Raw genomic sequence first — 14,286 nt, 5'->3', positions numbered from 1 at the left:
GAGAGAGAGAGAGAGAGAGAGAGAGAGAGAGAGAGAGAGAGAGAGAGAGAGAGATTGTAAAATTTTTGACAGGGTCTCATTATCCTGTATAGACCTCAAACTCACGGAAATCCACTCACTTCTCTCTGCCTACTGAGTACTGAGACACAATTCACGCACCACCATGCCTAGCACTCATGAGCATTTTTATTATTACATACATTTTATTATTTACTATATTATATACATTTTTATTATTTATTTGATGTGTGTGTTCCTGTAAGAGAAATAAATCTCCCCCCCTCCCCGAGTTCTTTCATGCCAGCTATTGGGTCACAGCTCTGGGAAAAGTATCTAATAATTGCCAGCACCTGGCGGAGGAAGACTGCTGTCACCTAAGCCAGCCATAGACAGACTAACAACACTCATTGCTGGAGTCCAGCTCAGGGCCTGCCACAGGCCTCTCTGAGCCACACCATGCAGTGTTCCTTCAGGTGAACCTAGGTCCAGTCATGCCTCATAGGAAGAGAACAGCCTGTCTATCTTGACATGTTATTCCAGCTGGTGATGGTGATCTTGCTGTAGATGTTGGCAGAGAGACCCGGGGACACTCGGAAGCCCAGTGAGTCACACAGTGCTTGCATGCTGACACCTACCATGTTCTTCCATACTCGTGACTCTTAAATACTTCCTCTCCTTTGTGCCAGCATTCTAACTTCTAAGGAGGAGCTGTCACCTAAAGTGCAAGGTCAATAATTGCTAAATACTCTTTACAGAAACTAGAACGTCTGGGATCCGTAAAATAAGATCAGGATGTGTGATGCACCCCTTGGTCTTTAGTTCTATGTAACAGCTAATAGGGGGCATGAAATTCTCTGTAGGTTTACCTTTAAGAAAACTAGCATAAAGACTTTAAGAAGCACACATGGGGACTAGTCCCAGGTAGTTGAGGTCTGTGAATGATATGAGCAGGGGAAAAAAAGAAAAGAGGAGACATGCCCTTGGTTGACACAAAGACCATACTAACACATGGCTTTCCTGTCCACTGTCCTCTGCTCCGTCTTTCTTTCCCATAAAAGTCCTTTATGCTTGAGTCCTCCAGGATAGAGCTCTATGGATGGTACCTCTCCATCTTCCAGTATGCTGACCTTTGAATAAACCTGCTTCCCATCATCAATTTCCAAGTATTGGCTTTAAAGTGGTGAGCAGGCCAGGCTTGAGTCAGGTACCAGCAGCATTGTTGATTGTAGCCAATGAGTGGAATTGACCCATAAGTAAACAAAATATGGTATGGGCTGAGAACAGAACATTAGTCAACCTTAAAAGGAAGGGAATTTTGATCCATGCTGCAATTTGGAGGAATCATGAGGTCTGTGTGCTAAGTGAAATAAGTCAGTCACAAAGGACGAAATATTTCACTTGTAAAAGTGGCCAAACTCATGCAGACAGAGAATAGAATGATTGTCTCCTGAATCTGCAGGGAAGGAGAAATGGAACTTGTTATTGTTCAGCATCTCCTTGTGCAAAATGAAAACATCCTGGAGGTTAGGGGCTGGAAAGATGGCTCAGCAGTTAGGAGCACTTGAAGCCTGTCTTAGTTAGGATTTCTATTGCTGTGATGAAACACCATGACCAAGAAGTAAGTTGGGGAGGAAAGGGTTCATTTGCATTGCTCTTCATAGCTTGCTCATCCTGCTTTCTTATAGAACCCAGAACCACCAGCCCAGGGATGGAACCACCCACAATGGGCTGAGTCCTCACCCATTAATCACTAATTAAGAAAATGCATGTAGCTGGATCTTACGGAGGCACTTTCTCAATCTAGGTTCCCTCCTTTCAGATGACTCTAGCTTGCGTCAGGTTGACAAAAGCCCAGCCAGCACATTGTCCTTGTCCTTCTGAGACTGTGCAAGATGGTACAATGCACCATGTCTTAAGATGATGTGAGTGCATGCTCCAGGCACTGTGGGGATTTGAATAGGAATGGCTCCAAAGAGTCATGTGTTTGTGCGCTTTAACATAGGGGGGGGCTGGTGCTGCTAAATTCTGTACCCCAAGATCTGGTTGCCCCAAGATGATCAAATTTCCATGTATACCAGCCTTTTTGCAAACCTTACTCCCCAATTTAAAACCATTGGTTAAATAAAAATGGCTATAGCCAATTACTGGTGAGAACAGAGAGAGGTGGAGTTTGAGTTATAGGGCTTAGGGTTACAGGTTGGAACCTCGAAGAAGAAGAAGGAGGAGAAAGAAGGGAGATAATGAGTGTGGAGGAGGAGAAGAGGAAGAAAACAGGAGGTGTCTATGAGTCATGATGGACCAGCAGCATGTACCTGAGTGAAATGCCTCCCCGGGACACCAGATTGCTGGAGCAGAAATGACCCAGGAAGATCCAAACAGCAAGTACTTGGGGAACACAGTTGGGGAAGAAGGCAGTCTATTGTTAGAGGATTAGGTTAGGGATAATCCCCAAGTAATTGCACAGAGCCTAATAAATAAATCATAGTTTGAGTCTCATCCATTTGAAGCTAGCCTGGGATAAACATAATTCATAATATTTTATAATAGGGAGTGGCACTATTAAGAGATGTGGCCTTATTGGGGTAGGAGTAGTCCTGCTGAAGGAAGTAATTCTCTGTGGAGGCAGTCTTCGACATGCTCAAGTTATGCCCAGTGTGACACATAGTCTCCTGCTGCTGCCTGTGGTTCAAGATGTAGAACTCTTGGCTTCTCCAGCATCACATCTGCCTGGATGCTGCCACGCTTCTCACCCTGAAGATAATGGACTGAACCCCTGAAACTGTAAGCCACCCCCAATTAAACGTTTTTCTTTACAAGCATTGCCATGGTCACGGTATCTCCTCACAGCAATAAAATCCTCCTAAGACAGGCATTGTGACTTGGGGCCGGCTACTCTCTACTGCATTTTGAATTGAGACAGTATAAGAACTGATCAAACGACACGCACTACTGTGTGATTTAAAATGTATGAATTCTTTATTTCTGGATTTTTTTTCCATGTAATATTTTTAGAGTTCAGTTGACCATAGATAACTGGGAATGGGAGTAATTATGTGGGAACAGCCATAATGCGTCTCTCCTTTCTGACATAAATTCTCTCCTGTCTCTCTGCTTGAACATTCCAGATTGAAGACTTGTACTCGAACCTTTGCTTTTGATTCCAATTCAAACAAAAAGCCCATACCAACCACCTGGCTCAACTGATAAGGAAAGATCATCGACCCTTGATCCAAGTCCCTTGGCCAGGACTTCTCTCGAAGCCTAGTGATGGTTAGAGTCCAGGTGAGCTACATCCTGGGAATGGTGAGAATTCTAATAAGGTTGTAATTCTGAGACTCTCCTTCTTGCTGTGTTTCTTTGGGGGAGTCCAAAGCATTGTGCCACTTTTTAAGGCTAACACCTTTTGGGCCAGCTTGTGCTTCCTCATATCTTAAAAAGGTCAACTCACGGAAGCTTCAGAGCCACACAGACACAAACCCTGATGAGTTTTGTGACTTGTCAGTTGGTACCTCTGAGCCTCAGTATCCTCAGCTCTAAATAAGATAGTAGGATACCAGCCACTCACAGATATTTGTATTAAGTCAAAGCAATCCGGTACCTACATAGCTGATTGTCAATAAACCTCTTCCTCCTGTCCCTTACCTGAAATCTTCCACAGGTCCTGCATCTACAAATAGCTCCTGTCTGCTGGTCACCATGGCAACCTTAAGCAAGCTATAAAATTCCTCTAATGAAGCAGAGATATTTTCACTTTTCCCTGCTGTGTGTCTGTCTGGGTCTTGGAGAGATTAAAAACTCCCTGAGGAGTATCACTTTAGAGTGTGTAGTCTGCCCATTTATAATCTACATCACTGACTGGGAGAGAGGCAAAAATAACCAAATGGGAGAGGCAGAGTCAGCCTTCCCTGGGCATGAAACTGTCCCTGTTTTAGGTGAGACAGCAGCAGTTGGTGGTTGGCGTTAGGGCTTCTGTTTGTATATGTATTTTGACTCGTTTTTGTGGATGCTGGGTAGAATGGAGGACCTCATGCTTGCTAAGAAAACACCCTCCCACTGAGTAGCACCCTAACCACACTGGCTTTAGAAGAGAAGACTGGGGCCATTCAAGAGGCCACCAAGCTTCGGCCTCTTAGACCATGACTCCACCTCTCTTTGGTTTGTGATTCATTGGAGTTCACGCAGAACCAAACCCTGAGTGCAGCAGGCCCTGAGATTTTTCACTTTGAATCAGGGTCTGAGTCTGCCGAGAGGAACTCGGGGTCAGCAGTACCCCTTTTAGTCTTTTGAAACTTGAAGGTGTTGGATCAAGTGGTTTTAAAACTCCTTTCACACTGTGAGTGTCTGTGGCTTTTTACGGATGTGTAATCAATCTCTAGCAGAAGTTGTGTGGAAAACGGCTTCTAAGAAGATCCAGATAAGGACGGGAAAGGATCCAAAGGTCATGTGCTTCCAAGAATATTATCAAATCCTCCCTTGCATCCTTCTTTAGAAATGTGAAAGACCTAGCATGCCTGTAATGCTGACATTCAAGATTCTGAGGCAGAAAGAGTCCCAGTTTGAGGATAGCCTGAGCTACACTATGATCTCAAGCTAGCCTAGACTACATAGGAAGGCCCTAGGTCAATAACAACAAGAAAAAAAAAATGAACAAACAAACAAAACAACCTCAATATTGAGACCCAGCAAGTAAATCTCTTGAGTTCACCTCTGAAGTCCAGAATGTCTGAATTAAACATCTAACCTCACTTCTGGCTTGAATATGCAAAATTTTCTAATGCCATTAGTATACTGGAGAACAATTTGCTCACACTGCAGATGTTGTCTTTGCCTCTGTATGATTTCACCCACGAGACACACTAGGGAAAAGCAGAAAGCTGCATGCAGTCAAACTGAGACGTGCCATGTCAAGTCAAAAATCTAGATCGTGACAACCTTTACGCCAAGCACGCTTTGCAAACAGGATGGAGGAAGAAGGCAGAAGGACTGTCACAAAGGGTGACTGTCTCAAGCATAAGGCTGTAAGCATCAGAAGCATTAGCAAACCCAGCCTTCCCCTTAGAGACAAGTGAACACAACTAAGAAGAAACAAGTGTGAGAAGGGAGGGAAGCGGTTGGTGTGGTGGTTGCTGAGCAGACCAGAGAAAGTCAGCTTACGTTGGAAACTGTCCCTATGGAAACTGGATGCTGCCTCGGGTTGAGGGTGGCCCCCAAAGGTCAGGGCCCTGGAGGAGAGAAGAGTAACCGAAGTTTGATTAGAAGTGTTTTGATTCAGATTGATTGGGGCAGACACAGCAGCTCAGCTCATCATTTGTGTGACAACACACAGGAGCCTGGAGTCTACAGCTCATCCTTCCAAGTGTATGGGGCATGCATGAGGCTTACCCATATCACCCAGAAGATGTAGCTGTCAGCAGTGAACTGTTCTGCAGTGGGAAAAAAAATAGAGAATTTCTCTCCCCATTTCTGTCTTTTGGGGTCATCATTCTCCAGTGAATCCTGACATCGTCATTTGAAGCATCTGCCTCTTGGATGAACACACTGTGAAACTCTCTCTGTCCACTGCCTTGGTTCTCCGTGTGTGTTATGAGCCACATCTGCCTACACCTAGTGGTAGTGTGACAGTTAACCATCCTGACTTCATCCTAACTCCACTTCTTTTTTGGGACAGGCAGACTTTAAATCGTCTCCAAAACAAAGTGACATATTTCCTGTGGTGTTTATGTATTTCTTAACCACTGGATATGTAAAATGACTACCGATTTTATAATCCCTCTGTGATGGTTTGAATATGCTTAGCCCATGGGAAATGGCACTATTAGAAGTTGTGACCAAACTGGAGGAGGTATAGCCTTGTTGAGGAAGTGAAGTGTGTCACTGCAGAGATGGGACAATTTGATTCAGACCGTCCTCCTAGCTGCCTGTGGAACACAGTCCTCTCCTGGCTGTCTTAAGACCAAGATGTATAACTCTCAGACTCCAACACCATGTCTGCCTGCACACTGCCATGCTTCTCACCAGGATGATAATGGACTGAACCTGGTTTAAATGTTTGCCTTTATAAGAGTTGCCTTGGTCATGGTGTCTCTTTACAGCAATACTAAAGACACCCTACTGTGCGTGTGTGTGTGCGTGCGTGTGTGTTGGGGATTGCCTTTCATGCTAAACATGTACTTTGCCACTAAACTGCCCACTCAACCCTCTTGTCTTTTCTTTTTAATGTGTCCCAAATCCGTTTTCCCCAAAACTGTCATTTTTAATTGCACAGTTTTATGGCGCACAGTAATTTTACCACATAAACCATGTTACAGCAGAAGTGACTGTACCAGCAACGGCACTTAAGGAGCTTTCTAGCAGAAGCTGCTCGGGAATACTGGCCCTTCCTGCACACCTGTGGCACCCAGCATCCTCTGCAGCATGTGCTCCCTAAGGCTGCAAATACCCAGCAAGCCTGCAGCACTTTCTCTCCAATCTACCCAAAGGGGCACCTACTTCAATCTCACTCCAGACAGAAGGGCATGTTTTCCTTGTGCTGAGCTCAATGAATGAACAGAATTGTACGGTGAGACTTAATCACTAAACAAGAGCAGCACTTCTAAAACTTGCTGGAAAAGACTCGCCTTGGTGAAACACGGATGATCCAAGACAACAGACCCAAAGCTCTGGATGCAGCCAAACCTTTCCTAGCTGTTCCGAGGGTCAAAGGGGTCCATTCACTTCTCCACATGTCCTCAAACTCTCCCAGCCAACCATTTAAAAGCTTTGCTCAAAGGAGAAGGTAAATGAAGATATCTCACTCACTACAGGAGACCACGTTACTGTGGGGCCATGGCGGGGGCAGGAGGGTGACAGAGGGTACTGGTGTATACACCCTCCTGGATAGAACAAAACTGCTACCACAGGGGACCACAGTCTCAGTTTGCTCAGAGAGTTGCTGGTTTATGAGGCCCCTTTCACTCTCAAATGAGTTCTGGCAAGCCTATCTGTATTCCACGAGGCTGAGTCTCCTCGATAAATATTCAGAGAAACAAGTGTGGTATAATAGGAAATATGTATTTGGTCTTTGTCTAGTCTCTGATTCTTGGCATGGGGCTCCTAAATCCCTTGAAATTTCCTAAGGGTCTGAGAGGCTTTGGTATGCAGAAGAGTCACTTTATGGAGCTGGAGGGAAAGGACTCAATCAGGAAAGGACTTGCTCTGTAAGCGAACCTGAGTTGATCCCCAGAACCCAGGCAAACATCAGGTGTGGTGACCTGGGCTCCTGATACCCACACCTCACCTGCACTTACAAGACTACAAACCCACAGGCAGCATACACACATCAGAGATGTAGAGGAAGCTGGTGGACACGCCCATGCTTGTGTCGTGTCTCCTGCTGTGGCAGTAGAGACAAGAGGATCACTGGGGCTTACTGATTGTCAGCCTAACTCCAGGATCACTGAGAGATCCTGATAGAGCAAGATGTCTGATGTCCTCCTCTCCCTTCTGTGAACGTGTACACAGACATGTGCACCCCCGCACACAAGTGGAAAAGTACACACTATCCATGCAACACACAGAGATGCACTCACACACGGAAATCCTAAACAGTGGGATCTAGAAGATTTCAGGAGGGTGAGTGCATCCTTGTGTCTTAGTCCCCTGATGCTCTGGGGATAGAGGTTCCTGTACCCAGCACCATTCCAGACCTCATGTTATTTACCTCAGCCTACTCATTTATATCTTTTACAGTAAACTCTAGTAGTATATAGGAATTTCCTTAGTTGTGTGTCTCATTCCAGCATATTACTGAACCGAAAGGGGGAAGAGTTCACAGAAAAATTACCTGAATCCATAGATAACTGGGACAGACATGCAGGTAGCCTAGAGACCCAGGACTTGTGACTGACGTCCTAAATGAAGACGGTGTCGTAGCACTATGCCTTTAGTCTGTGGAGTCTCAAAAGGATGAAGTCTTGAGATCCTTCCTAGTTTGTGACAGAGAACCACAGAGAGCTCTTCAAGTTTTAATCATCGCCCCCTCTAGGAGATCTAAGGCAGGCAAGTGGTTTGAGTCGGATCTCAGTAGCAGTTAAATCCCCTCCCCACCCCCAAGCTGGGTATGGTAGTGCATTCTCAACACTCAGGAAGCAGAGACAGGCAGATCTCTAAGTTCAAGCCTGGTCTACAGAGTGAGTTCCAGGACAACCAGGGCTACACAGAGGAACCCTGTCTGGAAGGAGAAAGAAAATCCCCTTCCCCTTCTAGAAACAGAAGCAGGAGCTTAGCCCTCCCTCCTCCCTTCAGATGCATCAAGTCAGCCACATTAGAGGCACCATCTCCAAAGGTTTTCTTTTCTCCCATTTGGTTACTAAGTGGAAAGTTAGGCAGTCACCTGACTAAACAGATGTTCAATTGTAGAACTTTTCTAGACATGCCGAGTTGGCTCTCTAATTGTGTTTTGATCTTAGGGAGGAAACAGGTGGCCACCCTATGGAAGCACTGCACTGTCCCTAGTCCAAGTCACTCCCACACTCAGTCCTTTTCTGGGATCTCTTGGGGTGGGTATGGATCAGTTCTGTCTTCTCTAGGTAAGGTAGGGGGGATAGATATGCTTTGGAGGGCCATGATCAGAGCAGGGATCCCACTGGGATGTCCTGCTGCGTAGAAGGAAGGTGAGAAAACTGTCTACCACAGGCTTATGTGATGCTCCCCCAGGGGCAGAAACCTTGGGCGAGTGTTCTAGTTTCTTTTCGTTTTCTGTTGTTTGTTTGTTCGATACAGGATTTCTCTACATAGCCCTCTTCGACCTGGAACCTGCTGTGTAGACCAGGTTGACCTCAAATTCGAAGATCCACCTGCCTCCACCTCTCAAATGATGGTATTAAAGGTGTGTACCACCACATCCAGCATCCAGTTTTGTTGCTGTGATAAAATACCCCATACAAAAATCAACTTAGAGGAGAAAGGGTTTACTTTAGCTTGTGATTTCATGCTACAGTTCATTACTGAGCGGAGAGTCAGGGTATCAAGAACTTGAAACATTTAGTCACGTCACCTCCATAATCTAGAGCAGAGAAAAATAATTACATGCATGCTCACTGCTGTTCTGCATGCTTATGTACAATTCAGTTTAAGACTCTTACAGTTCAGAACCTCCTGCCTAAGGAATGGTACTGCCCATAGTGGGCTGCATCTTTCCACAACAATTAACTTAATTAAGACCATCCTTGGACTGATGAGATGGTTCATCAGGTGAGGTCCTGAGTTCAAATCCCAACAACCACATGAAGGCTCATAACCATCTGAACAGCTACAGTGTACTCATATACACAAAATAAATAAATCTTTAAAAAAAAAACAAAGATCTCCAAACACACACACACACACACACACACACACACAAAAGGACAATCCCTAACAGATATGGCCACAGGTCAATGAATGTTGACAACCCCTCTAGGCTGTGTCAAGTTGACAAAGCCACACATCTTGGTGAAACTTCACTAGGTTCTAGAAACTAACATTAAACACTGTATTGTTCATTCACTCAAGTACATTTTATGTATCATTTAACAAATATGTACTGAGCACTGTCCCATGTTAAGCACTGGTCATTTTTATGTAATCCAGTCAAAGAAGAAGAGTGGATTATTATTATTATTTTTGCCTATCTCAAGGCCACCACCTCTTCATGTATTCTTCAATATCTCCTTCCTTCAAGGACAACGAACTACACTTTCTTAAGATCTAATGGTGCACTGACTACATACCCCCTTCCAGAAATCATTCCTACCTTCCTGTTCCTCCTTCTGCAGGGCTGGCTTGTCATTTTTCCACTTGTCATCTCAAGGTCACAGGGTGGTCATAGTGGTTAGGTATTAACTACAGAGACAAAAGGGAAAGAATTAAAACAAAATCCCTACACTTTAACAACCAGGCCATGCTACCTGAAGCCGGATACCCAGTGATGTATAATGTCATGAGCAGACATCTGGAGCCATACTATGGTGCCTTACCACAATGCAATTTTGAAAAAAAATAGCAGGCTGTGAAATGTATTACTTCACAAGCTTGCAAGACAACTGCCTGCCTGCCTGCCTGCATCCTGAAGGATCCGCACAGATAGCACAAGAGAAAAACCAAAGTACACTCCTCTTAACTGTGATAAAAGAGCTTCCAGTCCTTTCCTTGATGTGGTTCCTTCTGTGAACCTGCCAGCTTCCATCCTGCAGTGTACTTCAATAAACTTGCTCTGCGTGTCTGTGTTCTAGAAAATTCATCTACCACCTGTGTCGCCAGCCTTCTCTATGTTACTTCACAGGGTACCAACTTTCAGAACAACCTCCAGAAGAAGAAGGTCACAGCAAAATAACCCCTCCTTGGTAGGCTTTATCTTGTTTTGGAACTGAAAGTCTTAGGCTGGCTTCTGTTAGACCTCTTAGGCTAGGGACTAGAAACCCTCACCAAAGGAGTATGGGATTGCAAGGCTTGTTTTAGACCCCTGATGGCTCATGTTTAAGGCACAAAACAGGTAGCCTTAAGGGAGGGATGTAGCCCCCACAGCAAGGATGGAGGGCTGTTTAATAACTATTGTGGCTCTGGGACTGGCCACAACTTACTATCCATCTCCTTTTGCTGGTGGGCTTTGCAGTATGTATGTGCCTTCTGATGCTCAAGCCTCTCTTGCAGACAGTCTAAATGGAGAAAACCTTTGGGATTTCTCTCTCCAAAATGTACATTCCACAAGGACTAAAAGCAACAACATGGAAGTTTTGGATTTTGGAGAACAAAGGGCAGAATATATATATATATATATATATATATATATATATATATATATATATATATATATTATACATATTATATTATATATAATATATATTTGATATATATCTCAAATATATATATATTATATATAATATATTATATTATTATTATATATATATCAAATAGAGCCTCTAGATGAGAAATTCTTTGTTAGCAGCCCATGGCTTTTGACACAGGTTTTCACGACCCTCTGAAATTAAGTGGAATATTTTGCATTGGTGTATATATGAATTTGGGGTAGACTGTGTCCTTGCTGTAGATCACATCCTGAAGGGTTCTGTAAGCTTGGAAAGACTAGAACCTTCCTCTAACATACAGTTTGCCTAGGACAACACTCACCAACGACAGCGATGCAAAGCAGGAGCCAGTGCTATAATGAACTGCATCCAGCTGGACTGAGCTCATGACTCCGGGACCTCTCTTCCCACAGCCACAGGCTCCACTGACTCTATTTTTAAGAGACAAGTCCAAAGGGTGTTATTAGTCTCTGTCTCGAAGCACATCCTGGGGCAGAGTGGTCAGACTGGGCAAGGAGCCTCTCAACGTGACTCACCGTCACCCTCCCCTGAGTAATGATCTACGGGCTCCATCACTCACTCTTGCCAATACATCAGACTGGACATCGTTGGGCCTGAGCCAGCGGCTGAGTGAGGGAATGAAATGGAACCCTGTGGTAGGTATGGGAGATGGAAGGGTTGTGGGGGAGAAGAACAGGTGCCCACGAACTGGATTCATCTCACTCGCCCAAGGGGAAGGAAAGATAGCTCGTTGATAAAGGCTGGGGTCAATAAGCAATCAATCAGTATTAAAACTCCCAACCTAGTGTGCGTCTATAACTCCTAACACCTATAAACCCCTGACAAAAGTCACAGTGGGTATTCATAGGTGGGGGAAAGCCCTGAGCACTGAAGACTTGTTGGTCACCTAGTCTAGCCAGTCGGTGTACTTCAGGGTCAGTGATAGACCCTGTCTCACAAAAGTAAGGTGAGAGCAATAAAGAAAGACACACAATCTCTAGCCTCCATGTGATTGTGCACGCAGAGACACACAAATGCATATAGAGTGATATATATATACATATATATATATATGTATATATATATATACATATATATATATGTATATATATATATCTCCCACTCCTCCATCGGCAGCAAATTCCCACTTATCTTCCCACTGAAGGCTAGTAACAGAAAACTCACTGGCAGTGGTGGAAGGCTGAGGAGCTACCCACAAGACAGCACCCCTGCCTATAATCCAGAAGGTGCAAGAGATCTAGCCCAGAAGAGTCTCCAGCATTTAGCCTCCAAGGATTGCCAAGAAAAGTAGTCCCATATAAGCCACTGCAAAAACCAGGTCCAGCAAGGGATCTTAGAGGCTTAATAGAGAGAAGCCGTGGGCAACAAACGAAAGACCCTGAAGAGAAAGGAGGACTCTGGCTTCTGGACATTTCATGCTAGTAATTCTGCAACATGGCTGCCCTTCAGAACTAGAGACCTCTGTAAAACCCCAAACTGCCTTTCCCAGACCTACTGACTGATTCTTACAAAGGACAAAGACTGGAATCTGGACATCTAGAAAATTCCACAGGCAAGTCCAAAGAAGCAGATCTTGGAGATCCAAGTTGGAGCCAAACCAGTAAGCCCTTGACTTCCCCTTTTCCAGCAGCCCCTGCCACAGTAAGATGCCAATTCTGAAGGCAGATTCAAATGGGAGTGAAAAACTGCTTTCCAAAATGAGAAGTCTCTGGAAAACGTGAGGTACAGACCGGCCCTCCCAGTGTCTCTCCTACTCCCAGATGTTTTTTTGGTGCATTGGGCTCACAACATATGTTGCCAGCCTCCTCTGCAAGACATTGTTTCTACAGTCAAGAGCCTATCACGATCCTAAGTGGAAACATCGCATCATTAAGCTGGAGACAGACAATACCAAGAGCAGCGTGCTCATCATTGCTGTGGGAAGCACTGAATGGGGGTTTGAATAAGCGCAGATCGGCTCGCACTGTCATATGGATTCATTATCAGATTGGGCCAGCCCTACTCTGACATGCTGTTAGCACTCCAGCTTTCTGAAATTCACATTCCTAGATGGAGAAGGCCGGAGTCACCAGCAGGCAGAGAGAATATGGGGGAGGCAAGTGTTCAGATGAGGGCGGGGCGGTAGTTGCCTAGAAAAACAAGCATATTGGCTGGGGTTGCCTGCTGACGATGGGAATCCCAGTGCTAGAAGATTCAAAGCAGAAAAAGAAATTTACTAGAGCCATGGAAGAACCCAAATTTGTATCTGACTTATGATTAAAAGAATCTCCCAGGTTCTGGTCCTGTTTGTTTCACGGGGGTGGGGCTTCTAGCCCAGACACACATCACAATAGGAACCATCAATTACTTATAATTTTTGGTTGAGAGCCTAGCCCTAAACAGCCGAGCTATCTCTTTGTCCCACCCATTATAAGCTAGGCAATGACCCAAATGTAGCCATTTAGCCATAGTTCGCCACTCCAGGTGATTGGTTCTGTTAAACCAGAGATACATGATAGGCTGAGGACCCACTGGCTTAACCAATCCAGGGTCAGAATCCTACTCTGTCCTGGCAGATCCTGCAAAACTCTCCTCATGGGTGTCCTGGGACAGAGATGCTGGCCATGCCTGGAGCTGAACTCTGAGCTCGGTCTGACTCCAGCCTCGAAGTTGCTGTGATGAAGGTGGCTGTCAGAGGGAGAACCCAAATGTAAGGAGAAGAGATGGTGGTATATGTCAAGAAGTAGGCATGTGGACCTCTTTCCACCTTAGCGGAGGGAGGAACCGCGCTTGCTCTCTCCCATGCTCACCCCAAGGATAGAGTTTTTTTTCCCTAGATGGTTGTTTCTCTTCCCTCTGTCTTTGATGTCTGTGTATGGGCCCTCAGGACACCCCTGCAAGCCCCGTCATCTTCAAACTTGCTGCTGTAGACCTACGTTGCAGTGGGTACTTAGTCAGTCTTAATAGAAGGACACGGGAAGCAGAGATCTAAGTTCAAGAATCCTGAAGTTCGGTCTGGATTCTGTCCCAGACTTTCGTGCAGTTTTGATTAAGTATTTTCTCTGGCTCAGGCGGCTTTCAAACAGGCTGTAAAGGTGGCTCTGTTGATAAAGTGTGGCCTGCACAAGTATAACAACCTGAGTTTGATCAGGACCCTCATAAAAGCCTGGTACGGTAACACACGTGCCTATAATCCCAGAGCTGGAGAGACTGGAGCATCTCTGGGGCTTTCTGGCCAGCCTAGATGAACGGGTTAGCTCCAGGAACAGGGAGAGACTGTGCCTCAAAAGATAAGGTTGCTGGGTTGGGGAGATGGCCCAGTGAGGCTGTGAGGATCTGAGTTTGATCCCCAGCACCCACATTAAAAAAAAAAAAATCCAAAACGTCGTGCACGGCTGTGTGTGCCTGAAGCCCCAGCATCAGAGGGCAGAGACAGGTAGATCATGGGAACGCATTGTGTAGC

This window comes from Mus pahari, chromosome 6 (genome assembly GCF_900095145.1).
Source record: "Mus pahari chromosome 6, PAHARI_EIJ_v1.1, whole genome shotgun sequence".
NCBI lineage: Eukaryota > Metazoa > Chordata > Mammalia > Rodentia > Muridae > Mus > Mus pahari.
This window is presented reverse-complemented; position numbering follows the sequence as displayed.